General features: G+C 48.8%; 1 long non-coding RNA gene across 1 annotated transcript in view; it reads left to right on the top strand.

Moving 5' to 3' along the window:
- Window positions 1–6205: 6205 nt before the first annotated feature.
- Window positions 6206–12643, top strand: part of LOC137548415 (uncharacterized) — a 35581-nt gene continuing 29143 nt past the window's right edge. Inside the window, exon 1 of the long non-coding RNA XR_011026704.1 lies at window positions 6206–6277. This is a non-coding gene — a long non-coding RNA (uncharacterized lncRNA). The remainder of the gene's footprint in view (window positions 6278–12643) is intronic.

Here is a 12643-nt window from a genome sequence, read left to right on the forward strand (position 1 = left end):
AATCTATCCTGGGGGACAGCTGCCTAGCTAATCTATCCTGGGGACAGCTGCCTATCTAATCTATCCTGGGGGACAGCTGCCTAGCTAATCTATCCTGGGGGACAGCTGCCTATCTAATCTATCCTGGGGGACAGCTGCCTATCTAATCTATCCTGGGGGACAGCTGCCTATCTAATCTATCCCGTGGGACAGCTGCCTATCTAATCTATCCTGGAGACAGCTGTCTATCTAATAATCTATCCTGGGGACAGCTGCCTAGCTAATCTATCCTGGGGGACAGCTGCCTGGCTAATCTATCCTGGGGGACAGCTGCCTAGCTAATCTATCCTGGGGGACCGCTGCCTAGCTAATCTATCCTGGGGACAGCTGCCTAGCTAATCTATCCTGGGGACAGCTACCTATCTAATCTATCCTGGGGACAGCTACCTATCTAATCTATCCTGGCGGACAGCTGCCTGGCTAATCTATCCTGGGGACAGCTGCCTAGCTAATCTATCCTGGGGGACAGCTGCCTATCTAATCTATCCTGGGGGATAGCTGCCTATCTAATCTATCCTGGGGACAGCTGCCTAGCTATTCTATCCTGGGGACAGCTGCCTAGCTAATCTATCCTGGGGACAGCTGCCTAGCTAATCTATACTAGGGGACAGCTGCCTAGCTAATCTATCCTGGGGACAGCTGCCTATCTAATCTATACTGGGGAAACCTACCTAGCTAATCTATACTGGAGCCACCTACCTAGCTAATCTATCCTGGAGACAGCTGCCTAGCTAATCTATCCTGGGGGACAGCTGCCTATCTAATCTATCCTGGGGACAGCTGCCTATCTAATCTATCCTGGGGGACAGCTGCCTATCAAATCTATCCTGGGTAAAGCTGCCTATCTAATCTATACTGGGGGACAGCTGCCTATCTAATCTATCCTGGGGGAAAGCTGCCTAGCTAATCTATAGTGGCGGAAAACTGCCTATCTAATCTATCCTGGGGACAGCTGCCTAGCTAATCTATCCTGGGGACAGCTACCTAGCTAATCTATCCTGGGGGACAGCTGCCTAGCTAATCTATACTGGGGGACAGCTGCCTATCTAATCTATCCTGGGGGACAGCTGCCTAGCTAATCTATACTGGCGGACAGCTGCCTATCTAATCTATCCTGGGGACAGCTGCCTAGCTAATCTATCCTGGGGACAGCTGCCTAGCTAATCTATCCTGGGGGACCGCTGCCTAGCTAATCTATCCTGGGGACAGCTGCCTAGCTAATCTATCCTGGGGACAGCTGCCTAGCTAATCTATCCTGGGGACAGCTACCTAGCTAATCTATCCTGGGGGACCGCTGCCTATCTAATCTATCCTGGGGGACAGCTGCCTAGCTAATCTATACTGGCGGACAGCTGCCTATCTAATCTATCCTGGGGACAGCTGCCTAGCTAATCTATCCTGGGGACAGCTGCCTAGCTAATCTATCCTGGGGACAGCTACCTAGCTAATCTATCCTGGGGACAGCTGCCTAGCTAATCTATCCTGGGGACAGCTGCCTATCTAATCTATCCTGGGGGACAGCTGCCTATCTAATCTATCCTGGGGACAGCTACCTAGCTAATCTATCCTAGGGACAGCTACCTATCTAAAGCTACATACACATGAGGCACGGATGTCTGCAGTTGCATGGAGACAAGCAACAGTTGAAAGTCTCCAGCAACGACAGTTGTATACAAGCAACGATTGTATACACGCGGCAACAACCTGTCTGCAACATAGCGGAAACTGTTGCTCAGCAACTTCTGTCGCAGGTTCAATGAACTATCAGACTCACAAGAGTTGCTAGAGACTAGCATACACACGACCGCACTGACTTGATGGCCCATACTCACGAGGGACTTTTGTCGCGTCAACACGTCGCCCGTGAGTATGGGCCGTTGCACGCGCGCGCACCCCGAACTGTCGCCCGTCGCTCATGTCGCCATGCGATTGAAAGTATCAATCGCATGGCGACAGTCGCCGCCGCACCTCCGCCGCAACTGTCGCTAGTCCGCGTGAGTACGCGGACTAGCGACAGCAACCTCCATTAAAGTATATGGAGCTTCCGGCGGAGGGAGGAGGAACGTCGGCGACAGCTTCCGCCTCGCCGCTGGTCCCTCTTCCGCGTGTGTACGCGGAGGGACCTGGCGAGGAGCTGTCGCCGGCCTGTCGCCTACACGCTCACGTGTGCTGGCGACAGGCAACATTTGCAGCCCGTGAGTACGGGCCATGAGACTAGGGACGGTTGCTGCAACAGCTGTTGCCGGGGATTGAACAAGTCAATCGCCTGGAGACAGCTCTGACTAGCAACAGTTGCTTGCGCGCGCCTCATACACATGTAGGATCTGTTGCCGCAACATGCGCGCACCATGTGTATCCAGCAACAGTTGTAGCCTGTGTGTATGGGCCTTATTCTATATGGGGACAGCTGCCTATCTAATCTTTACCTGGGAAACCTACCTAGCTAATCTATACTGGAGCCACCTACCTAGCTAATCTATACTGGGGAAACCTACCTAGCTAATCTATATTGGAGAAACCTACCTAGCTAATCTATATTGGAGAAACCTACCTAGCTAATCTATATTGGAGGCACCTACCTAGCTAATCTATACTGGGGTCCCTTACCTAGCTAACCTATTTACTTTTTTATTTATTTTTGTCCCACCGCAGCATGTAGCATGCGGTACAAATTGTCAGGTGCTGTGCGATCATTCCAAATGGGGGGGGGGGGGGGTGTAAATATGACTGTTGGCCCTCGACCTGGTCTAAGTTTTTCATTTCGGCCCTCCGTCTATTTGAGTTTGACACCCCTGCTTTAAGGTAGCAAAAGTAATACAAAGACTGCCATCTTCACTCTCTATTAAAGCATGCCAGGTACCTGACCTCTGTGCTGATGCTCTGCCTCTAATACTACAAGTCACTTGCCCAGAAGGATCATGCAGATCCAGATGCTTTAACTCTGATCTGACTCCTCCTGGCTGCATGTTTGTTGCAGATTTGTGACTCAAACAACTAGAGCAAAAAGGTCAGCATGACAGACAGGAAAATGGTATTTTTTATAATGGCAGCCTGTGCATTCCTCTCAAGAACAGCTTCCAGCCAACACCATTGCTATCTGTAGCTACCAAATATTGCCTACCAATCAGCCAACTGACTAAACAGCTGATTAACTGATATATGCAGTCAATGGTCAGTACATGTTATTTTCATTTATGCTGGCCATTGTTGCATACATGATTTTGTAATTCTACATTAGAATAGGGGCATTTATGGGAATTGTAAGAGGCACCTCACCGGGACCTCTGTGCCTCATTTTTGGGGAGCCTTTAAGGAACATTGGCTTTGTCGTGGGGGAAGGAGAGGGAGTCCTGGAGGTTATTGCTGACCATTGTGGGGATCCCCTAAAAATGAAGATAGGAAACCGAGAGCACAATATAGTGTAGTATTTAAGTCAATTACATAGATTGTCATAAAAGTAACAAGGGTTATACTCAAAAACATGCTTACCACACAGGCAACCACTATCAAGGCAGGTGGGGAGAATTGGAACCTGACCCCACTTAGGCAGTGGCGTAGCTAAGGAGCAGTGGGCCCCGATGCAAGTTTTACAATGGGGCCCCCAAGCACTCTATACATAACAATTGATGTGGCGCACCAAAACCTGCCAATGGCAACTACAGTGTCAGAGGTGCAGGAAGGGGATGGGGAGGAGTTTGTTAATGATTACTACTATTCAATGTATCTATAGAAAAACAAAAAATTGCTTTCCTAAAACAGAAAGAATTTGCGATAATTCAGGTTGGAGTGAGCTCGAGATGTCTCCCAGAGCACCACTGCTGAATATATGCAAATTAACCATTGTACCCTTAGAAGCTAAACACACCTCCAGAACCGCTGGAATGCAATGATGTGTCAGCTGACACATCATTGCATTCCAGCGGTTCTGGAGGTGTGTTTAGCTTCTAAGGGTACAATGGTTAATTTGCATATATTCAGCAGTGGTGCTCTGGGAGACATCTCTAGCTCACTCCAACCTGAATTATCGCAAATTCTTTCTGTTTTAGGAAAGCAATTTTTTGTTTTTCTTAACATCTTAGTAAGGGGGCTTTTAGGACCATTGTAGTCCCTTACACACTCCAATGAGTTCTGGGTCACCATGAGCTTGCTGGTTAGTCTGTATCTATAGAAGTGATTATTATGAGCAGAGGACCAATAGAGAGCTAATACTGTAGTTAAGGGGAGGGCCCTTCGGGGCCCCTCTGGCCCAAGGGCCCCGATGCGGTCGCTACCTCTGCACCCCCTATTGCTACGCCCCTGCACTTAGGTTTAAGAAGTCACACTCTGTAGATAGTAGAACATGGGGATGCCCCCCTCCACCAAGGGTGGACTAGACCCTAGGTTCTCAACATGCGGTACGTGTACCCCAGGGGGTACTTCTGATGGTTCCAGGGGGTACTTCGGCTTGATATAATTAACCAAGTATAACAAATTTAGAGTTTTAGAAAATGATAAATCCTATATAAACAACACCAAATTAGTATTTTAGCTAATTAAAAGCAATAGTAAATGCTTGGAAATTGTTTCGAATCAATTATTATGTACTATGATTAAAAATATATTTGTCAAGGGGTACTTGAGATAATGTTTACTTTGGCAGGGGGTACTTGGTGAGTACAGGGTTTTAAAAGGGGTACATACCAATAAAATGTTGAGAAACACTGGACTAGACTATACACAAGAATTTAAACAGAGGCGCCAACAAGGATAAAATCATTTAAAGACCGTTTAAAAGGGGGAAGTTTTAGTGGACTTACATCCCTCACAGATTAACAGACTGAAAACGCTACTTTAACTCAAAATAATATTTATTAGATGCTCCAAAATGCAACGCGTGTATAGCAGCCAAGTGGCAAGAGGCCCCTGGCTGCTATACAGACTCTATTTGTCTTCTCCATTATTTGCCTGATGAAGCCCATAGCCGTCGGCAGGTCTTAAGTGGTTTCCCATGGAGCGGCCTTTCCATGTCAGTTCACAGAGGGTGTCTCCGTGAACAGCCGGAGAGCCACGGATCGCCGGCAAAATGTAAACACGCGGGGAAGAAATCCCCGCTGTTTACATCATACGGCGCTGCTGCGCAGCAGCGCCGTGACGTAGATCGGCGATCCCCGGCCTCTGATTGGCCGGGGATCGCCGGCATATGATAGGCTGAAGCCTATCCTTCAATGCGCAGGACGGATATCCGTCCTGCGCAGCCCATGGAGAGAGAGGGAGGGACGGGAAGGCAGGGAGCGCCGAAAACGCTGCGGAGGGGGGCTTTGAAGAGCCCCCCCGCAAAGCACAGCAAGCCGGCGGCGATCAGACCCCCCCAGCAGGACATCCCCCTAGCGGGGAAAAAAGGGGATAAGTCTGATCGCCCTGGCTAAATCCTGATCTGTGCTGCGGGCTGGAGAGCCCACGCAGCACAGATCCTGAAAAACACCCCTGGTCCTTAAAGGGGTTCTTCCGCGAAAAAAGTAGGCAGTTAAAAAAATGTGACAGATGACAGGTTTTGGGCCAGTCCATCTTTTTAAGGGGGATTCTCAGGGCTTTCTTTGTTTTCAACAGCATTTCCTGAACAACAGTTTAACTGCCAAAATAGCAAGATACCAGCCAGCCTCCCTAATCACTTGCACACTATTATGTCAGTTAGATTTTGCAACTGTTGTTCAGGAAATGCTGTTGAAAACAAAGAAAGCCCTGAGAATCCCCCTTAAAAAGATGGACTGGCCCAAAACCTGTCATCTGTCACATTTTTTAACTGCCTACTTTTTTCGCGAAATAACTCCTTTAAGTGGCACAGGGGCACCGTATATGCTGCATAATGTGGAGAAACTCTCATAATTCACACACAGTGTGCCTACCTAAAACAGGTTTTCATAGACTGGTGGTCACATCACTGACGGCCACAAGGTGGCGCTCGGTAGAGGAAGCTGGTTGACATGCGCACTGTGATCCACCGTTCCTACGTGAGATCCCTGTAGCAAGTAGGCGACTCTGTTCTGGTCCGCTTATGTGTGTGGTGGGGGCGGGACACTCCGGAGACACCTCCTCCTCTTCTGCTCGTACCGTTGCTAGTCCGTCCGCAGATGTTTACATGTTACCACGGCAACCGGTATGCTGCGCTTCCTGCAGTGGGGGAGACCGTGCGGGAGACCGTGCGGGTGATGTGCTGTTCTAGCAATACGGGTGACGCGCGGCATCCCACCATCTGCCAAAAGTGCTTTTAACTCACATATATACTTGTTATTTGCCTACATTGGTTACTGTATCTCTGCCACCGCCACACACCTGCAAAGTCCTGTCATGTGTGCATGACCTGGCCTGTCATTTCTATTGCAGCTGCAGCGGATTGGCCTCGATTCATCAACACTTAGCAAATTTGTTAACAACAGTTTGGTAAAATACCGAATTTGTTAACTTCATTTCAGGATTCATCAAAGTTATCTACAGCTGTTAGCGAACATTCGCTAACGATTCGGTAACGATTCGCTAAAACGAAAGAAAGTGCAATTCATGAAAAAGAAAGTGGGCGTGGTTTAGCGTTACATTTAGGATTAGTTATCTCCTTCACTGCTCTGTCGTTATTCCTGTCAGAGTGTAACGGAAAGAAAGCCCCACGCTTGCTTCATATACCCCCCCCCCCATTTCACATGTGCCCTCATCACAACCCCTCATGCTTCCAACCCCCCCACCACTGCCCTCATCACCCTTAATGCAGCGTTACAAAGTGCCTCGCATGCTGCGATCCCCCTTTCTCCACGGCCACCTCTCCCACCCTGTACACCGTCGCTTGCATCCACTGAAAAATACCGTCCATCTCTTAAGCGTCAGCCGCACAGGCTCCTCCACCACGTGCAGCACAGTCACGGTACAGTTTCGGGGCACGGCTAAATGGAGTGCAGCGGCTAGATGGACAGTAATTTTCTATGGATGCAAGCGATGGTGAACAGGGGTAGCCGTGTAGAAGGGGATTGCAGCATGCGAGGCACTGTAACGCTGCATTAAAGGAGAGGAGGGCGGCTGATGTCAGTATAAACATATTAGTAACGCAGGGGAAAGTGGAATATCCCCAGGGTACAAATGTACATGGAGGGAGGGTGGCTTAAAACCGCGGGAGGGATAGGAGAGTTATGGCTACGCTGCTGAAAAAAAACACGCTGGCTTTCCTCCCCGTAGCCATTATAATGGTCGTCTCCTCCTCCTCACGTGCTGCTTTAAGCCCGCCTATGGCCTCGATTCATCAACACTTAGCAAATTTGTTAACAACAGTTTGGTAAAATACCGAATTTGCTAACTTCATTTCAGGATTCATCAAAGTTATCTACAGCTGACAGCGAACATTCGATAACGATTCGGTAACGATTCGCTAAAACGGAATAAAGTGTGCAATTCATGAAAAAGAAAGTGGGCGTGGTTTAGCGTTACATTTAGGATTAGTTATCTCCTTCACTGCTCTGTCGTTATTCCTGTCAGATCATTGCTGACAGAGAAGATGGAGCCATTTGAAGTGGTTATGTATCAGCTGAGAGTGATTCAAAGGCGCAGAAGGGCAAGAATAAGGTCTACAACCATATAAATTTGTAAGAGAATAGATTTATTTGCTATAACACGACATCTGCATTTCTCTTGAATCATCTTGCAACAGAACACAGGCAGTGTCAGGGTTAACTAATTTGCTAGCTGCACTATAATTTTTTAGAAAAGGCTCCTATCAAATTGTGGGATTGTCCCAACCACTTTCAGAATCCTGGTCCAGGTGTAAAGCCCTATTCAGAATGTTGCTACGTAGTGCTCAAAGGACTGCCTTTTACCCACAATTCCATGGGAATCTTATGGCCTTGTGTTAAAGTACCACTGCAAAATGGAAATATCGACACGTTACCGAATGGTTACCGAATTGTTATCGAATTCACACCGAATGAGGAAAAACCTTGATGAATACAACTAGAAATCGCTAAACTTCGAATTCGGTAATTTAACAAACTGGAAAAAGTTATCTCAAAGAGAATGATGAATCGAGGCATTACCCAGACTGCAACACGTTCCACCCTTCACTTCGGTAAAATATCACAGAGCACATTAAATACCGAAGAGTTAGCGAAGGGTTAGCGAACTGTTACCGAATGGCTGTGGAAAAATAACGCAGGCGGTTGTGAAGCGGAAAATGTTTGATGAATGCTTCACAAACTCGATAAACTGCGCATGCGGCAATATAACGACACTGCATAGATTAACGAACACCTGTTGATGAATTGAGGCCAATTCTCCGGCCAATTATTAGTATGTTGCTCTAACACTCAATGCAAATGAACCACTATTGTCAAAACAATTATTTTGACTATCTAGTTCCACTTTCATTCACTTATCTGCACTGACTGACATGAGTGAGGAGGTTGCTAGGGGCAACATCTCTCCTTTCATTTCCTCCCACATGCATCACGTTCCTGTGTGTGTGTGTGTGTGTGTGGGGGGGGGGGGGTGTCGGGTTGTATGACACCGGCCAGTGGAAGAGGCGGAGCCACGCGCGACCAAGGGGCGGAGCTACAGGCAGCACCATAAAGGGGCGTGTCTTACTGTGTCAGCAAGAAGCTCCGCCTCCCGTCCGTTTAAGCTCCACCTCCAACCAGAAGCTCTGATCCTTCCCGGTGTCCTGTCTATAACAGCTACCCATCCTAAATAGCTACTTTCAGCACTGCGCATGCGCACTTCCATAAACGCGTCACAGGAGGGAGGAGGGTCGTCTGAAATAGCTACTTTTCTGCTGCACTCAGAAAAACTATCAAACCTACTAGCACAGAACTGTTGCTAAAGAAGTGGCAACTAGCCGCTGTGCAGGCTTGCCGAGATCTCATCTCCCTTCTCCTCTTACTACACAGCTGCGCGACTCGCAGGGCAGCTGATACTCCCTCACTCAGGCTGACGTGCTTCTCCCTGCTTCCTCCTGAAGGCTGCAATGTCTGTCCTCCTCGCACAGCATATCTCTGGCATACACCTCGTCTAGTGCTGTGCATCCCTCTTCCTTGCTCTCTCCTCTGCTTTCTTCAGAGCTCCTCTGCTATAATTCACATTTGTGCGGCTCCTGACTGAGTTGTGACAAACTCGGGAAGCACAGTACACTGGGCAGCTCTGATGAAAGTGTAGGAGAGGAGCGATGCAAAGCGCTGGATGAGGTGTAATGGAATTATAAACTGCTTTGCTGTCATGTGCCTTAAAATACAAGGTGGTGGAGGACAGACATTGCAGGGGGGAGGGGGAGAATGTCAGCCACGAGGAGTGTGTGTGTGGGGGGGCTCAAATTACATCAATCTTTGTGAGACGTAATATACTGTACATGGGGCAGGTGAGGGAAGAGGGTCAGTAATGCTGGCCACTTAGTTTTTTCGTTGGGGTGTTGGGGGGGGGGGGGGGAATATGATCCTGGCTATACATAGGGGAACAAGAGGACTATTAGATTAGTAGGGGGGGGGGGGGGAATAAAATGCTGGGAGGGATAGTCATACTAGCCACTTTGCAGGTGAGGGGGGAGGGGGGTTTAAGGTGTACTGGCCAAACTTTTCTGGTGGGAAATTGGTAGAACATGATATGAGGGGAAGGGCAGGGGGTAAGGTGCAGAGCAGGTGAAAACGGGGCTGCCATAAGCACCAATATTAAAAGCCGCAATTAACGATATGGACAGTACTTAAAGGGAACCAGAGACGTTGGGGGAAAGGTTTTATACATACCTGGGGCTTCCTCCAGCCCCATAAGCCTGGATCGCTCCTACGCCACCGTCCTCCACTGCCTGGATCCGCCGGTACCGGGACCCGTCATTTCCGCGAGTCGGCCGGCGGACGCGGCCAATTGTCCGCATCACAGGGGCTCCCTCCATATACCTACGCGTGCGGCTGCAAATTGCGCAGCCACATGCGTACGGGGATGGAGGTAGCCCCTGTGCATGCGGACAATTGGCCGTGTCCGCTGGAAGTGACGGGGCCCGGTACCGGCGATACAGGAAGCGGAGGATTGCGGCGTGGGAGCAATCCAGGCTTATGGGGCTGGAGGAAGCCCCAGGTATGTATAAAACCTTTTCCTATTTTTCCCTATCCTTCCTCTCTGGTTCCCTTTAATAATGTGCTGCCCACATATCGATTTTTCTGGTGACTGCTGCCTTTCTGGTGACTGCTGCCCACTTTACGATTATTTTCTGGTGACTGCTGCCCACTTTACGATTATTTTCTGGTCACTACTGCTCACATTACAATTTTCTGGTACCTGCTGCCCACATTGCGATTTTTCTGGTGACTGCTGCCCACATTGCGATTTTTCTGGTGACTGCTGCCCACATTGCGATTTTCTGGAGACTGCTGCCCACTTTACGATTATTTTATGGTGACATGCTGCCCACGGTACGATTATTTTATGGTGAAATGCTGCCCACGTTATGATTATTTTATGGTGAAATGCTGCCCACTTTACGATTAATTTCTCGTGAAATGCTGCCCACTTTACGATTAATTTCTGGTGAAATGCTGCCCACTTTACGATTAATTTCTGGTGAAATGCTGCCCACTTTACGATTCATTTCTGGTGAAATGCTGCCCACTTTACGATTCATTTCTGGTGAAATGCTGCCCACTTTACGATTCATTTCTGGTGCATTACGATTATTGTATGGTGAAACGCTGACCCATTACAATTATTTTATAGTGAAACGCTTTATTTGAAATGATTATTTGGCACCTATGGGGGGGCCCCATCCAAATTTTTGCAGGGGGGCCCAGTGATTTCTAGTTATGCCCCTGCTAGTATATGCCCAAGTGTTATACATACTTGGGGCTTCCTCCAGCCCCATCCACACGAATCGCTCCTACGGTGCCGTCCTCACTCTTCTGGTATCGGGTCCCATAACTTCAGCCAGTTGCGGCCAGTTGTTGCATGCGCAGTGTGGCTGGGAGCGTTCTTTGCCTGCACAGTACTCCCAGCTGCTGGAGAGGGACGGAGGGATCGCACTGCGCATGCGTTGACTGGCCACTGGCCAGTTGCAAATAATTATAGCTGGGGTAACTGGAAGAAGCTGCGCATGCGCAGTTATGCACAGTCCGTACAGGCACTGGTAAAGCAAGTTGCAAAATCTGTTGGGTCGCAAAATCTTTCACCACACCAATCTAGTGGGAGGCATCAGCAGATACTTTAACAGTATTTAAATATCACAGTGGCTGAATCCGGTGTAATGAAAAATTTTGCAACCCATCATAGTTTGCAACTTGCCATAGAGGACAGTGTATAACTGCGTAGGTGTGGCTTCTCTCTGTTAACACGCCTGTCATTTTTTTGCAACCACGGATCCCATTGAGCTAGAAGGGGATTGTTCCCGTCCCCTGTAGCTCAACTAATAACCCCCCCCCCCCCCCGGAGGGAACAATCCCCCCTCTTGCTCAACTAATAACCCCCCTGGAGGGAACAATCCCCCCTTCTTGCTCAACTAATAACGGATCCCATTGAGCTAGAAGGGGATTGTTCCCTCAGGTGTTATGAGGCCCAGGATGCTTCGATAGCGGCCTTAAGCTCATCCAGAGTGTTGGGTCTTGCGTCTCTCAACTTTCTCTTCACAATATCCCACAGATTCTCTATGGGGTTCAGGTCAGGAGAGTTGGCAGGCCAATTGAGCACAGTAGTACCATGGTCAGTAAACCATTTACCAGTAGTTTTGGCACTGTGATCAGGTGCCAGGTTGTGCTGAAAAATGAAATCTTCATCTCCATAAAGCTTTTCAGCAGATGGAAGCATGAAGTGCTCCAAAATCTCCTGATAGCTAGCTGCATTGACCCTGCCCTTGATAAAACACAGTGGACCAACACCAGCAGCTGACATGGCACCCCAGACCAGAGAGGTAAGTCCACCTGAACATCCCCCTCTTTTAGACGGGTTTTAAATGTTTTTATTCTACTCTGGCGCCTCTGTACACCAAGCTTTACTGAAATCTTGATTCCACCCTCGGTGGAGGGGTGCTACCCCGTTTCCTATCTACAGAGAACGACATCTTAAAAACCTGAGTGGGGTCAGGTTATAATACTCCCTACCTGCACTTGAAGTGGTTGCCTATGGTAACCCATGTTTGTGAGTATATCTAAGATTTTTTGTTTTAAACCACAACCAACTTAACAATACTACACCATATTGGGCTCTCGATTTCTCTTTGTTCTTCCAAGCATACTCCCTCAATATGTACCTTCGAGCATGTTCTGTTCCATAACTGTTTGTAGCCCCAAGTCCCCCCCCCCTCAGGCTCACGCTCACCCTCACCCACCCTCCCTCCCTCAGGCTTCAAGTTTGCTCACCCACCGTCAAATATGCCGCCTGTATAGACAGACAGTGAGTGCTGTGCGGTGTGCGCTGCCTTTGGTCCTGAGCTGCCTCACCTAGCTCTGGCTGATGTAAAATCCGGTCCGGCTGCTGCCTCCACCCTGGGCTCCACGCACGGCACGCTGTCTAACCTCAAGCCTCTAGGAAGTATGGGGCTGTCTCTCTGCTGACTGCCGCTCTGCTCAGCGTTCCACTTCGGCCATGACGTGTGACGTCACTGAGTGGGGAGATCCGGCCCGGC

Source organism: Hyperolius riggenbachi, chromosome 1 (assembly GCF_040937935.1).
Source record: "Hyperolius riggenbachi isolate aHypRig1 chromosome 1, aHypRig1.pri, whole genome shotgun sequence".
Taxonomy (NCBI): Eukaryota; Metazoa; Chordata; class Amphibia; order Anura; family Hyperoliidae; genus Hyperolius; species Hyperolius riggenbachi.